At 43.5% G+C, this 16,439-nt stretch overlaps 1 long non-coding RNA gene across 1 annotated transcript; it reads right to left on the bottom strand.

The window, feature by feature from the left end:
* Positions 1 to 9,182: 9,182 nt before the first annotated feature.
* LOC103916028 lies at positions 9,183 to 12,935 on the bottom strand. Its single transcript, XR_663560.1, has 3 exons — positions 12,807 to 12,935; positions 12,169 to 12,206; positions 9,183 to 9,901 (listed from the first exon to the last, which is right to left on the bottom strand). It is a non-coding gene; the product is annotated as an uncharacterized LOC103916028 (long non-coding RNA).
* Between the last annotated feature and the right edge of the window lie 3,504 nt (positions 12,936 to 16,439).

The raw sequence follows: 16,439 nt of genomic DNA, 5'->3' as shown, positions 1-16,439 counted from the left end.
AAGAGCTAGAAAAGCTTGGCTGAGTCCATCTTTTACAGATAGATTGACCCCTTTCTGCCACTGCAGAATCACAGTCAGGGAGAAGCACATATCCAAAAAGAGAGAGAAGGGCGGGGAGGAGGGGGAGAGAGGAATGATTACAGCAGGAAGGCTACATCTGATCTGAACAGGGGAGATTTGGAGGTTACACTCGCTGCTTCGCCATCACCAATATTTTTAACATTTTCTGTTTTAAGGCAGACAAATCTGAGAATGAAGCTTAAATACTGAGCTCTGTTATAATAAAACCAGCGCTTCTGTGAGAGCAGAGTCGGTGCTCTGAGAGAGGGGTGGGAAGGGTGGGAATTCAATACCCTCATGCAATACATCTGCTGGGAAATAACAATTTGAACATATATGCAGCAAGCAAGAGAGAATGAATGCATGCTGAAAGCCACTGCAGGTGCTTGGAAAGGAGATGGGGGACAGCAAAAGGAAGGAGAAAGGAAACTGCATGGCCACAGTTCGGTAGCTAAGCTGAGACGCTTTGAAAATAGTGAGAGCCACAATTGCACCTTATGAAAGCTGGGAGTGGAAAGCAATGCCCTTAATATCCCTATGTCCAGCAAGTGGTGGTGACATGGCCAGGCAGTGATTTCAGCAACCAAGACTTCAGATGCATCGCCTCCTCCGCGTGCTCTCCCACCTCGGTGCTACATGCAGGGTTCAATGTCAGTGTCGCTAGCAAATACCAGTAGTGACCGCAGTGCAGGTGCCCACAAGCTCAGCGTGGGAATTCCTAGACGAGTGCTGGGATCCCCACCCCGAGTCTGAGCCGCCTGCCCTGGCATATCTCAGTAGAGGTGGGCAGGCAGTCGTCAAAGTCTGGCTGAAATATCAAGCCTGCCCTAGGCAATCCCAAACCACGAGGTCCAAGTCCAGTTTTAACTCCAGTAGGGAATGGAAAGAGGCGAGTGGGTTAAAGAGGTAAGCAGTTGTCCCTTCACTGCAGTTACGTGCCCTGCTAGGTAGGGGCACTGTGATTCTGCATCCTCTCTCCTCTCCTGGAGGAAAATCCTTCCCTCACTCACTGAAGTGCAGTTGACATGTAGAAAAGAACAAGTTTGAGCCACAAAAATGTATAAAACGTGTGTAAGCTCTGAAAATCAAGATCTCTATGGAAAATAAAGCTTCTGGGACAGAATCTCTCTGCTGTGTGTTTAGGTCAGCACAGTCTCTATTAATATTAAGATGTTTGATGCTATAAAGGGCATAACATCCAAATTCATTTACGAGCAATGCTGCTTTTTCTCTTTCCTCGCCCATGATCTATCTCTCAGTTGCCAACATAAATAATACTTGGGTTACAGTAATGTCTTGTGGCTCCAGACTAGGGGAACTTCAATGCATAAGGTGCTGAGCAAACATGTATGGAAGCATAATCCTGTCAAATGTTATCCAGGTCATATAATCTGTAGCTATATTCCTCCCTCTAGAGAACACACTCAGCTCGGCAAATGCTTGGCCTGCCTCTGTATGTGACACTCAATGTCAGTGAGTGACATCTCGCAGATGACACTTTATTGTTAGAGCAGGTGCTGGTGGTGAGGACTATATTTAAAAAGCAGAGGTCTAAAAATGGCTTTGCAAGGCTCTGTGCTTAACAGGTCTCAGTCATTTCCAGATCAGATTTGATTCTTTTACAAGACCTTTCTTCCCTCCTCCGCCGCTCACAAACTCTTACCAGAATGAGAAAACCAAGGGGTGGTTCCCCATATCATTCATATGAAAGAAGATGTGCGTGTCAGAGGAGTTTCCAGAGCCGTACATTACAGGGCATTTTTTTAACAGAAAAGTAGGCAAAGTGCCTGTAAGGTTAGCATTGCAGCAGCTTCTATTTGTCATAGCCCCAAAGTTGCTGTAGACAAGGGCAGAGAAACACACCGCCATGAACTAAGCAACAGTGTGCATTTTGAGCATGTCACCCACTCTGTGGTAGCTCTGCCTATATATACCTAATCCTAAGGAAAATGTGAGATAACCTGCTCCTGGAATGGCACAAGTAAGGGCATGTGTATGGTGCTTTCCGAAGGACAACTGGATTACCCTGGGGTCACTTGTCTGTTTGCCCTTGTCCTGCCACATTTTTACTCATAAGCCCCCTAAGCTGTCAAAGCAGTTTGCCACTCTAGGCAATAGGGATGTTTCTGGGAGCCAGAGGGTAATTTAGGGCTGTTCAAGTGATGTCCAGCCACCAGCGCACCATCTGCAATGTCTGGGAGTTGATGGCTGCTCTTAAAACTGCACTTCTGTATGAAGATCTTTTCAACTATTAAGATTCAACACCATGTTCAGAGGTTAAGTGTGGGTTTACACAGAGAACATCCTAGACAAGCCAAAAAAGCAGTTTAGGCCTTTTATTTTGTGCCCAGGATACAAGTTTGAATTTTTTCTGGAGGTAACTTCCATTTGATCCACCTGGGATCAAGGGGCTGGGGCAAGAAAAAGTGATGAGATGCTGGGCTGCTGGCCACAAAAACTGGTGCTCTCTGCTCAAATTAACTTGAAAAGCATTGCCAGACCTCAGCTTATAATACGCTATTCAATTACGCTTTCCACGTGCTGTTTAGAGTAATCCTAGTCTGAGTGTGGTCCCTGGTAAATATGAGGGAACAAACTTGAAATCTAAGATATCTGGAAACCCATTTATTTATTCCTTGGAAATTAAACAAGTTTTTTTTTTTAATGAATATGGGTTAAGAAACTATATATCGTGGCTGGAGGAACTGTCAGCATCAACAAAGCCATTCACTCCTGTGGGCAACATATTAAAAGGAGAAGACCTCTATACTTCATTTTGTTTCCATTTGCCACCTCCATTTACAGCTGAGGCCCGAAAATGATTTGAATAGTCTCACTGAAATCAGGAGGACGACTCATGGGCCTCCAACACCAAATGCTGGAAGACGCAGTGTTGGTAGCTGTTGGCAGCTGCCCTGAAGAAGTTAAGCTTAGCAGTGAATGGAGCCCCCAGGCTCTGCAGCTCAGCTTTGTTTCCTCTCTTTAGCACAAAATATTTTAAAAGAAACTGAGACCAACAGCTTTTCCCAAGCCAACAAAAATAAAACGGCTTGCAGCAGGTGAGATGCAGCATGCCCGCCTAACTCCAGGCTGCTCTGCCAGGGAATCAGGAGGTTGGATGGTGGATCAACAACAATTGAAAGGTGGGCACAGAGGCAATAGCACCATGGCTGAGGTTCAAACCCAGAGCAACAAGGCATCCGTGAGAACGATTGCAATTGTTGACAGTGGAGAAATGTAATTTGTGGTTTGCAAATGCAGCCTAGCTCCTTAAAATAAAATGAAAAATGTCATACACAAGCAAATCCTCCAGCTCTGTTAGCTACCTGGCCAGTGAATGGCTGCCCATGAGCCAGCTATATAATGTTGATATAATCCCTACAGCTCAGGCAAGATCCCCTGGATGGGTTTGATTAAGGTCTAGTGCATCTTTATGAAAGTGAGTCAACTGGACACAGATGTTTTCATTCTTTGGTGTTGTAGAAGCGAAAGTCTCTCCCCCCCTCCTCTTTCTGCCTCCTCCAATGTTCAGTTACATTTTTAATACTTTTTCTCATCTCATTTTATTTGTGCGAATTAAAGGAGGCCTGCTGTAGACTCCTAAACTGGGGGGAAAAGAAAGAGAGGAAATGCCAACACATCAGCCCACAAATAGCCAAGTCACTTACAAACTTGCTCATAAATAAACTCCTCTCAGAAAACTTTCCTCCTCAGTGGAAATCCCAGGCTCACCCACTTAAGTCCTTCCCAAAAGCAATGCAGTTTGCACTGTGTTCTGCTTGTGTTAACAAATTTAAGTTGTTCCAGGCCAAGAAAGAGGGAAAAAAACCCTTACAGACCTTAGGAAAAAGTGCCCCTCTTGGAGCTCCCTTAATGTCAAGGAAGGGGGACTCAGTCTAGAGACACTTGAGTTACACTCTGCTGCAGCAGGGAAGTCTGGCATAGGGTCCACCCCTGAGACAGCGAAAAGTCACCTGGGATTATTTTCTTTTTTAAATTATTTAGGAGAAAATGTCCCCCCCTCTCCTTGCAATTCTCTGTAAGGTTCCTCCCTGCAAGACCGTCCAGACAAGAAACACCAACCTACCCTGCAGCCCCTACTGCTCTGGTCCTTTTCCTGGGATAGGTGTCAAATACGACGTTCTCCCAAGCTGATTGTTACTGACACACCCAATCTACCTGGGATACTGAATCACCCCAGTGATTCTGCTTTAATGCTCTATTTGCATCTAATTCCCCATAGTCACTCCTGCAGATCTGCCAGTACTATCATTTGCTCACATAACACCCTCAGGCATTCGGGGTGACAAGTCACTCACCCCTTTTCATCCAAATTCCTCCTTACTGTTCACACTGTCGTTATTTATTCCACCAAAGGAAGGAAATGAAGGATCATCCTATTGTTTTCACTGTCACGCATCGCCCTTCCACCTCTCTGTCTTTTCTTAGCATTTCTCATATTCTTAAGTCTAAAATGGGAAAGTTTTGGATTTGTTACACAAAGCAAGAAAGACACTCCCAAAACCAACACAGAAAAAGAAATCTACAGTAGTACTGACTTCTGCTCCATTGATTTTCAGATGCTTCTTCTGGAGCACTTTTGGAAAGCCCAACTACTCAAAGTACAAGAAGTACTCTATTTAGGCCTTTTATTTTGTGCCCAGGATACAAGTTTGAATTTTTTCTGGAGGTAACTTCCATTTGATCCACCTGGGATCAAGGGGCTGGGGCAAGAAAAAGTGATGAGATGCTGGGCTGCTGGCCACAAAAACTGGTGCTCTCTGCTCAAATTAACTTGAAAAGCATTGCCAGACCTCAGCTTATAATACGCTATTCAATTACGCTTTCCACGTGCTGTTTAGAGTAATCCTAGTCTGAGTGTGGTCCCTGGTAAATATGAGGGAACAAACTTGAAATCTAAGATATCTGGAAACCCATTTATTTATTCCTTGGAAATTAAACAAGTTTTTTTTTTTAATGAATATGGGTTAAGAAACTATATATCGTGGCTGGAGGAACTGTCAGCATCAACAAAGCCATCCACTCCTGTGGGCAACATATAAAAAGGAGAAGACCTCTATACTTCATTTTGTTTCCATTTGCCACCTCCATTTACAGCTGAGGCCCGAAAATGATTTGAATAGTCTCACTGAAATCAGGAGGACGACTCATGGGCCTCCAACACCAAATGCTGGAAGACGCAGTGTTGGTAGCTGTTGGCAGCTGCCCTGAAGAAGTTAAGCTTAGCAGTGAATGGAGCCCCCAGGCTCTGCAGCTCAGCTTTGTTTCCTCTCTTTAGCACAAAATATTTTAAAAGAAACTGAGACCAACAGCTTTTCCCAAGCCAACAAAAATAAAACGGCTTGCAGCAGGTGAGATGCAGCATGCCCGCCTAACTCCAGGCTGCTCTGCCAGGGAATCAGGAGGTTGGATGGTGGATCAACAACAATTGAAAGGTGGGCACAGAGGCAATAGCACCATGGCTGAGGTTCAAACCCAGAGCAACAAGGCATCCGTGAGAACGATTGCAATTGTTGACAGTGGAGAAATGTAATTTGTGGTTTGCAAATGCAGCCTAGCTCCTTAAAATAAAATGAAAAATGTCATACACAAGCAAATCCTCCAGCTCTGTTAGCTACCTGGCCAGTGAATGGCTGCCCATGAGCCAGCTATATAATGTTGATATAATCCCTACAGCTCAGGCAAGATCCCCTGGATGGGTTTGATTAAGGTCTAGTGCATCTTTATGAAAGTGAGTCAACTGGACACAGATGTTTTTTTTCTTTGGTGTTGTAGAAGCGAAAGTCTCTCCCTCCCTCCCTCCTCTTTCTGCCTCCTCCAATGTTCAGTTACATTTTTAATACTTTTTCTCATCTCATTTTATTTGTGCGAATTAAAGGAGGCCTGCTGTAGACTCCTAAACTGGGGTGAAAAGAAAGAGAGGAAATGCCAACACATCAGCCCACAAATAGCCAAGTCACTTACAAACTTGCTCATAAATAAACTCCTCTCAGAAAACTTTCCTCCTCAGTGGAAATCCCAGGCTCACCCACTTAAGTCCTTCCCAAAAGCAATGCAGTTTGCACTGTGTTCTGCTTGTGTTAACAAATTTAAGTTGTTCCAGGCCAAGAAAGAGGGAAAAAAACCCTTACAGACCTTAGGAAAAAGTGCCCCTCTTGGAGCTCCCTTAATGTCAAGGAAGGGGGACTCAGTCTAGAGACACTTGAGTTACACTCTGCTGCAGCAGGGAAGTCTGGCATAGGGTCCACCCCTGAGACAGCGAAAAGTCACCTGGGATTATTTTCTTTTTTAAATTATTTAGGAGAAAATGTCCCCCCCTCTCCTTGCAATTCTCTGTAAGGTTCCTCCCTGCAAGACCGTCCAGACAAGAAACACCAACCTACCCTGCAGCCCCTACTGCTCTGGTCCTCTTCCTGGGATAGGTGTCAAATACGACATTCTCCCAAGCTGATTGTTACTGACACACCCAATCTACCTGGGATACTGAATCACCCCAGTGATTCTGCTTTAATGCTCTATTTGCATCTAATTCCCCATAGTCACTCCTGCAGATCTGCCAGTACTATCATTTGCTCACATAACACCCTCAGGCATTCGGGGTGACAAGTCACTCACCCCTTTTCATCCAAATTCCTCCTTACTGTTCACACTGTTGTTATTTATTCCACCAAAGGAAGGAAATGAAGGATCATCCTATTGTTTTCACTGTCATGCATCGCCCTTCCACCTCTCTGTCTTTTCTTAGCATTTCTCATATTCTTAAGTCTAAAATGGGAAAGTTTTGGATTTGTTACACAAAGCAAGAAAGACACTCCCAAAACCAACACAGAAAAAGAAATCTACAGTAGTACTGACTTCTGCTCCATTGATTTTCAGATGCTTCTTCTGGAGCACTTTTGGAAAGCCCAACTACTCAAAGTACAAGAAGTACTCTATATTCTGCAAACTGAGTGCCTTGCAGACCTGGCACAGTTGAGGCACCCAACATCACCAGTCACTTTGCAAGAGCTTCACCGGTAGCAATGATACCCACATATCTTCCCTTTCCAGCATACAGTCCCCCTCTTTGTGCAAATGATTGTTTCAATTTTGAACTCAAAGCAGGTGCTGAGCTGCATGTGTGAACAAAGCATCCTTTATGGGTTTGGATTCTGCATGTTTTGAGACAGAGCTGCATGGATGTCCAGGAATACAGGGTGCTATGATGGATTGTATCTGGTATATTTTCTTATTGTAAGTTATGGCCATGCAAGAGTTGCTCCTGGACAGCAAAAAAAGAAGAGTGCTTATTCGCATTTTTCCCAGTTGCTGCAGAAAGAGAAATCTGGGAGGTTGGAGAGGCTGTGCTGTCCCTAAGGAGCTCAGACCATGTTCATCTGTGAGATCTGACATGCGGGGGCGGGGGGGATGTGAAACACCCAGCAAGAAGGAGGTCCACAGAAAAAAGCTAGGTCTAGGCAGAACATCAGGCTTCAGATGTGAAGAATAGGAAAAGGCTTGTCCTAGGGTCTGGCAGGGCTGATGCAGAGTTTGTCACCACTCAGGAGGCCACTAACACTGGCTGGACTGAGAAAACACCCATGTGTGACAACTTGTTAAAGAGCTCTTTTGTTACGAAGAAAAATTATTATGAAGAAGAGTTATAAGATGTGTGACCTATTCCCATAACTATCTCCATCCTGCTCCTCATGCCACCACTTGCGTCTGATAGCGGGATCAAAATATTGTCAGAGCCCTGTACACCCACAAGTTGTCCGTAACTCTGACTCGAGTCAGCGAGTTAGCTCCCTAGAAACTGGTGAGAAGAGACCTGTGGGTGCTCAGGAAACTTTTGGTGAGTTTACATTGACCTTCAAGGTAACAAGAAAACCAGAAATCAAGCAAGCTATTTGAGATTTTGCAGCATAAGTGTCACACGTGAAATCTCCTATTCTCTCCTCTGTTTTGGGGTCCTTTTTTTTCTTTTTTAAATAAGACCAATACAAATAAATTATCATTTTATTCCTTTTTCTCAAGGGAACTTGGCTGATGGAGAACTGAATTAATTGACAAAATATTGAAAAGTTGCTTTCTCACTCATCCTGGGCTAGGTGTGAAGATCTTACCTTCTTGTTCTCAGCTACACAGGTACCTCCTTTTCTCAGGCAACAAATGAACAAACAAAAAACCTACCTGTTACCTCTCTCCCCTTTGAATTTCCCTGCGATCTAGGAGAGGCAAATAACGACCTACTGCAAAAGAAGGAAATAAATTATAGCCAAAATGGCAAAAGCAAAATATTTCTCCTCTAAACATGTTGTTTTTTACTTTGTATGTCTTGGCAGCCTAACCCTCTGAAAACACCCACCTGAATTCTCTGCACTCAACAGAGCAGCCCAAGGATAAACCCTCCAGTAAATCCTATGTGACTGAAGCTATAGGAGCCTGACTGTGAGTAAAAACATTTTAAATATGATTGCTATACCTGTTAGTAACCAAAGAGCCCTTTTGGAGCAAATAATTTCCTTGGAAACATCTGAATCCAATCATCTAAGCCTGGGAGCCCACATCTATGTAATACCACTGCTCTCGTCTCCACATTGTCCATCCCCTGCCTCAAAAGAAAAGAGTTTACCCTGTCCATCTATCATTTAAATGGTAATGAGCTAAATGAATTCCACCTCACTTCTGAGCTTCAGAGCAAGCTTGGGTTTATTTATTCATTTAAAGGCACGGGAACAAGTTTGACATTGCTGAACATGTCCCAGATTTATGGAAAATAAAACTGTACTAATCTAGTGCGTTTATTAGCTTTTCTGTCGGATGCCTCCATGAGTATCCAGAGATGTGAGTTTGCCCTGCAGTTCTGTTCTGACTGGAATAGCATCTCCTGAAATGTAAATGTTATCTTAAGGTCATATGCTGATGAAAACCACTGTTTTGCCAAACTCTAATTTCTTGGTCATTTGACAAAGCAGCTGCTGTGCAGTTATACGGCACAAAGAAAGCTATTAAAGATGGATGAATTACATGTTTGATTTAGCATATATTATACTGCTTCTAAAGATAAAAAATAAGATAGATGATTATTTTTCCTGATTTAACTGAATAAATAAAAGACCTTTCACAAATATATATACTGGAATGATACTTCTAAAAGAAATTGTTCATCTGCACCTCATGCAGTCCTCCAAGTGCTTCTGTGCATGCATTTTAAAGGAACAAAGCAAATATCCTAATGCCCGATATAATTACTTTGATACTTTGTAGTATCATAGATTGGTACTGAGAAAAATTCCTGATTTGGAGGAAAATGCAGAGATTAGACAATTGTATATGTCACGTGACAGTAAGCTCTGCAGCTGGCATACATTAACGAAAACAAGAATTACAAGGTATAGGTAATCAATTGCTGGTGTCAGCGGGTATGGTACCACATCAGTGCCTCCAAGGTCTGTGAAGACTATTTTTTACCATCTGGAGGATATCTAGCATTGGCCAGTGTCAGAAGTATGATACTGGAGGTTTCTGCTGCTGCTTTGGCAAACCAGTACGAATGCTCACTTGTACAAGTGGGGAACACACAGTGTGGAGTCAAGAAAGACGGTAACATGACGTGTTTTAGGAGGTGGTGCTGTCATAGATAGTCATTCAAGGCCTTTTTAGTGTGTGAGAAAGTGCTGAGAAGGAAATCATGCTGCAGGGATGCAAGTTTTGGGTTACATGAAGATCCGTGTCCAGGAAGAGCTTGGAGTGTTGGAGTTGTAGCAGGGTTTGGTCTCCACATTTGAGCTCTGAGAAGTCAGTTCTGGAAGCAGAGGTGCTCCTGAGAGCTCAATGTCTGGTGACAGACAGAGAAGGAAGTGTTGCCCTGCACATTGTTAGACCTTCATCTTGCAAGGATAAAGGTCAATTATTCTCAGAAAAATATCAGCAATGTTTTCTCTCACTAAAAATTGCTCTAGTTCAGGAATACTTTTGGTTCTTTGCAACAAAGGATTAAAAACCCTAGAGGTTGGGATTTCCGTGGCCTCTTCTTGTTTTATTTTCCTACCTTTTTAGTTATGAAGTTCAGAGAAGTTCCAAGTGAGGAAGATAATTTAGCATTTAGGGTAAGACTTTACTTGTGCAGTACATCCAGCATTCATTTACACATTAACCCTCACATAGCCAAGGAGGTAGGAAAATTGTCCCAGTGAGAAATAAGCATGAGTAATAAAGAAGAACTCGCTTTCAGATCAGAAATCTAACTCAGAAAGAATAAGATTCATCAATATTCAAGCCAGTGAAAGATATGTTTCTCTAGAAATTTAGCTAGTAGGCTGGCAAGGGATCTCCCTCTCCTGCTTACTGACAGCTTTGATAGGTCACACCTCAAAATTTAGTTTCCAGATAAAGATCTGGGATCAAAAAGGCCTTCTGGGTATATTTTAAAGAGGAGGGACATGTGAGTGTGAAGCATCTTGTGTTTAGCGATTGCACCATACATTTCAGAGGCGGGCGGTCCACCCAGCCAGCTGCAGACAAGGAGGGATTTCCCTACTTTGGTACAAAAGAGACTTTTTCTGCTAGGCATTGTGTGGGACTTCATTTTTCCTCAAGGAAATCTGCCCAGTTTGCTTGTGACTGCCACTAGTCTACTAAGAGACCTCAGGAGTAGCGACACACCTTGCTATGTGCCTCAGTTTCCTAAAACAGGACTGTTTACCTTCCTTATAAACCGCTTTTTTATTTACCAGTGAAAGCTATTTATTAGTATCTTGCAGCTCCAGCTGTCAGCCCAGCCAGTTGACCTTCTGCAGTCTCCATGGGATGGGGACAGTCTTGCACGGCATTGCCCGTGCACATTGCCTGGTGCAGCAGTTATCTCAGTAAAGACCTCTACCACGACAAGAACATATTGCACTTCGTGTGTCTCTTACAAAATTCAATTCACATGCTGAGGTTTCCTGCTCTTGAGATTTACTTCTTTGGATTAGCTAAGGTACCTCCCTATAACACATAATTCTTGTGAAGCTTGTTAGCTCTCCTTAAAATAAGTAAATAAATAAATAAGCAGGCTGGAATTCATTACTGAAATCGAGTAACAGCCCAGCAGAAAATTCAACAATAAAACATCCATGAGGTAAAACATCAATATCTGCAATAAAACATGAGCTGAGAGAAGGCATGGTAGAATAGCTTCTTCCACTCATGAAATACCGTATCTTCATGACAAAAACACAGCAAGACACAAACTGAGCTGAATGGGAATTACCAGTGCTGCAAGGTACCCGCACGGCACCTTGTCCTTGCTTAATGTAATTCCTCTTTGGGCAGAGCACATTCCTTCCCCAGAGCTCAAGGTACGGGAAGGAGAGATCATAAAAGGAGCCGAGTAATGCAGTAAGGCTTATGTGCATCTGTTCTGTGTACAAAAGTTTTATGCCACCCCCCGTGGTCCCAAAACATCCACTTAACATCCAGCTGACATTTAGGTGCAAAAAACTAATGATATGGCACTCCTCGTCCTCACTGCTTGGACCTAATTGCTCTGCCCCTCCAGTATTTACACTGTGCTTATGTTTCCATTGCTATATAGAGCTCTGCTCTTCACCATTCCCAACATGCAGGGATATTAAGGCCAAAGGATCATCTTGCTTAGATCACCTATGTCACCGGTTATTAAGTTTCACCCAGCTGCCCCCAAGATTTATCCCAGTAATTGATGTTCAGTGAAAATTCTCTTCCAGAGAGACACCCAGCCTTGATTTGCAGGAAGGGAGAAAGAGAGAACCCACCACTTTCCTCAGCAGTTTGATCTGGCTTGTAACCCTCCTCAGCAAAAAGTTAATCTCACTCTAAATCACGCTGGTCCCTCTCATGCCTTCCTCTGTCTGATTAAAGAGCCCTTTTCCAAATGGGTTCTTACCACACAAATATCTCTCCAGTAGTCAAATTACCTCTCCATCATCTTGCTCAAGTAAGCAGGATGAGTTTGAAAAGTCTCTCATTCTCAGGAATTTTCTCCTGTCCTTATCTGGCTCTTTTCTGAGATTTCTCCTTTTTTCTTTTACATGCTTGAAAGAAAGCAAACTGGGATGCATGCAGCATTACCATTTCACTCACCCTGATTTTGTACGCAGGTGCAGGGCTGCAGTCGGATTCTATTGAAGTGGGAATATGCATATAAGAAAGGACTGTGACTTTTAACATTAAAGGCCCTGAAGTACAGTATATGGAATATATATACAGTACATATAGCATATATACATACAGATAAATACCTATAGATTTAGATGCATCTTGGCTCTGCAGACTAACGGCCATAGAAGTAATTATTCTGTAGTAGTGTGGGCTGTGCCTTCAGGTACGTTTAGCTGACTAATGCCAGTAAGGGAAAAACGGGTGGAAAGAAGGCAGAAGCGGGATGTGTCGGAAACAAGAGATGAATCAGGGCGTTGCATAAGCAGGGAGAATGTAATAAGCACGGCCACTAATAACAAGTTAGGTAGATTTGCTTGCCTTATCTAGATCTAAATTAATGTTCAGCTCTCAGTGGAGACCTCCTGCCCTGAACTCACGGTCAGACAGAGGTCCATGTCTGCTCCAAGATCTTTGCTGAAAATTTGGTCTCTGGATCACAGGCACTTAGGTAAAACTCAGTTCCGAGCAGGCTGGGCTCCTTAGTACTACCTATAGTTTAGACTTTAATTCTTTGTAAACCATGTCATTTGTACCTTCTAAGCAATATCATTCATACTCACCCATTTAGGAATTCCTCATGTCATATTTATATCACGTTCCTTGTTCGCTGACTATATAATTTAGTCAAGATTTTAATTAAAATACTTTCAAATGTATTGCTGTGAAGGCATAGCTTCTTTGGCTTGAGCTCCTTAGTTCTCATTTCCCAGCTCTTGTCTGGAGGACAACAGGGTTTACACGACACAGCACTACTCCTGATGATGGGAGGCTGAAAGCTACCCCTCGGACCGAGGTCAGCCACCTTTGCTGGGACCTCCCTCCTGCCGTTCGCAGCAGTCATCTCTCTCCATTCAGGCATTGCTACATGTGCTGGAACAACCAGGAATGCTGTGTCTCAGCACGACGCGAAGCTCAGGTTGAGTTACTCACCCATCGTGACCTCTCCCGTATAAACATCCCTCACATTCCTTGCCTGCAGGAAGGTTGTCCTTTTCCTACGTATGAAATTTCATAACTATATGATAGGAACAAAGTGTGCATTCTGTGTTCCTGCATGGACTGCATTGCATTTGGCTGTATTAAAACATGTTTTGTCTGAATAAGCCAAGCTTCACCAGTGATCTAGCTTACACTGTCCCTGCAGTTATTTATACTTCTACCAATCTTCATCAGCTGCAAATTCTATCAGCGGTGACTTTATATCTAATCCTAGATTACTGATGAAAACATCTGGTAGCCCCAAGCATAGGACTGATTCTGTGGAGACACTGCTCAGAATGCCCCTAGTTGATGATGATTTATCTGAATTTTCGGACCTGTCATTTATCCTTTTGTCAGCTGATATCATCCTACGTGGCTTTTTTTCCCCTTGCCTTCCTTTGCCTTTTCCTTTGAAAAGTAAAACTGTGATATTCAGCAACGTTCTTTTCTATATCAGCTTGCTGGCAGCTCTGTTAGGAGCGGTGGGTTGTTATCCATGGAAAAGCGTGTGATTATGTTGAGCCACAATGTAAATTGAAAGGTAGAGGCCATTTCCTATGTTCTGACATAAATACAATCCATGAGAATAAAATGTAAACACACACACATATATAAGCCAGTTCATAAAAACTTGTCGGTTCCTTTTACAAGTTTTGCATGTACATTGCAAATAGGTTTGGGGCTTATGTTTGTTTTATTTTTTAGTACTGTTCTTAAATAAATGGATTGGTTCCGTCTATGTGTTTTGCTTTAGCAGAGTGGTGTTAAACACATCCAAAATGTTTCAGTCAAGTAAAAAGATTTAACTTTACCCAAAAAAAACCCCCAACCCACAGAACTGTAGAAACGGCCAGGCATTGTAGCCATTCTCCAAATAGGGTGTTAGGATTCGGCTATAAACCTAATCTGTTTAATATGGTTTGAGTTTATGCAGTAGGTCATGGTGGTTAATGTTTAGTGAGCTGAAACAAGAATGGAAGAAAATGATAATGGAAAAGCTCGGTTTTAAAAAACAACTCTTCATAGATGGCTATAAGGGGGATGATTGGACTCATGGTGTGTATCACACATATTTTGGCTAAGCTGGGCTTTGAAAGCCTTTCAGCTGAGATAAGCATGATCATCCAAGCAGGGCTTTTTCGCTCAAAACACTCCTAATGTTGGACTATTGGCATGAGGTGGTGACAGCTGCAGAAGACAGAGGGGGAGAAAGCTGTAGCATTATGTCTTTGTTACGGAGAACAGCAGCACAGGAGAGGCAGCATTGCCTAAATTAGTCTTGTGTGATTTGGGGAGGGGGCCGTGACGGCATGGTCCAATTCTGACCATGAGTCCTCAGCACCAGCACCCCTCCCTCTCCTCACCCTGCATGCAGGTTCCTACCTGCTGCCTTCCAGCAGTTTTTTACCCCGTCTGCTTTTCAGAGCTGGGACAGCCAGGGTCCTGTCTCCATCATGCCAAGACATCAGCTTTGGGCCCTGAAAGCATGACAGTCAGGGCAATATGGTGATATGAGCAGACTAATTGTCCCCAGGGCACTAATTAGCCGAGAGGCAGCTGCTGGTTCAGGAGCTAGTTTGGTTACACTCTGTACCAATCTCCAAAGGGCCCATATGTAGACAGGTCTTAGAAAACAGTGCACCAGGTTTTGTCTTGTTCATAAAGCCTCTAAGAGCATTCAGCCTTATTAGTCCTCCTCTAGACAGGCCGTGGAAGCCTTCTCTCTAGTCTTAATGTAGAAATAATGGTGTTTTATAGACCACCCTGAGGGCTTGGTCACGGGTAAGAATCCAAACCATCCTCCCTGTATAAAATGCAGAGAAGATGTGACTCAATTTGTGATAAACACACCTGCAAACCAATCTGGGGTAATTCTCCTAAGCTTTCATGTGCTTATCTGTTACTACATCAACCACTCTGTCCTCATGTGCCTTTGAATGACCCCGACGTTCGTGTGCGGTGGCCAGGGAGCAATCTGTTCCCAGATATTGCCTTGAGCTTTGCCCCTGGCTTCATGGGGCCCTCCAGGAGGTCCTATGGTGGGAAAGGGGCTGAACTGCAAGGGTGGGACTGACCTCAATGCTCACTAGGCAGCTCAAGGGTTGGGTTTGAGCTGGGATGAACTCCAGCCAGCTCTCAGATTTGGTGATGAGTTGGAAGAGCTTGAAAAAAGAGTCTTGTGAACTCAATGCATAAAATTTAGGAGGAACAACAAATGTGAAATCCCATTTTAAGCTACTTTCAGAACAAACTGGCTACCAAAGAAACTGTGTTCTTATATTCCGATGCCACCTCCATGCAAAGGCTTTTCTGCAGACTGTTTTCTGCTGGAGGGAGGACCTCAGGGGAAAACACCTGAGAAAGTGGAAAAATCACTTCCTCTGACTCCATCTTCTGCACTGGCACTTACGTGTTAAATTCCCTTCAAGCACAACAGAATTGGTTTCAAGGCTCTGGAGAAAAGCATTATTTTTAACACAGTCAGTGCCTGCTCATCACAACCCCTTCAAATGTGCTTTTCATCTGGCACCTGGAACACCTAACAGGGAGGTGGGTGATTTCAAATAATATCCTTAGTTAATCGTCTAACAAAGACCTGATGTGCTAGACCTGAGATAACACCTCAGGACCTGACTTTTTCGAGGTACAGATGCATGTTGAGTCTCACAAGTGTCTGGGGTTTTATTTTTTCTAACAAGCTTTGTCATCAGCTTGACATGGTGCAAGTATGAACTGGTTTCCCTTCTCTGGTTTGTCGTGAGGCTTCCTTCCACTTCAGAAATCAATCGGAGGGCGGTTATTAAAAAGCAGCACCTTAACCAGTGGTGAAGACACAGCCCCCATCTCCTTCAGATCCCCTTTCTACCTTCCCTTCCTTATTCACTCTGACAGCATTTGACTATGTCAAAAGCCCAAGTTTTAGCTACACAATTTCCTTTCCCCTTGAATCTTTCAGTGCAGGAACAGCTTTGCTTTTATAAAGACATGCAGTTTAGTCTTCAAGTGATTGAGGAATGTCATCAGCATCTCAACTGCAGCACCCCCCTCCAAGCCAGCAGCAATGTGTTGGAGAGGCTGTTAGCCCATCGTATGTTCCTTGATGTTCTGGACTCGTGCTCTCGGGGGAACCCATTAGCATTTACACTTGCAGGCAGTTCTCTCCTCCCCCATTAATAATTATCCAGGGAGGGGATAATTAAAATAGGTTCTGA

The sequence above is a fragment of the Pygoscelis adeliae genome, unplaced genomic scaffold (assembly GCF_000699105.1).
Source record: "Pygoscelis adeliae isolate BGI_AS28 unplaced genomic scaffold, ASM69910v1 Scaffold182, whole genome shotgun sequence".
Classification (NCBI taxonomy): Eukaryota; Metazoa; Chordata; class Aves; order Sphenisciformes; family Spheniscidae; genus Pygoscelis; species Pygoscelis adeliae.
Note: the sequence above shows the minus strand (reverse complement) of the source record. Positions and strands in the feature narration are given on the sequence as shown.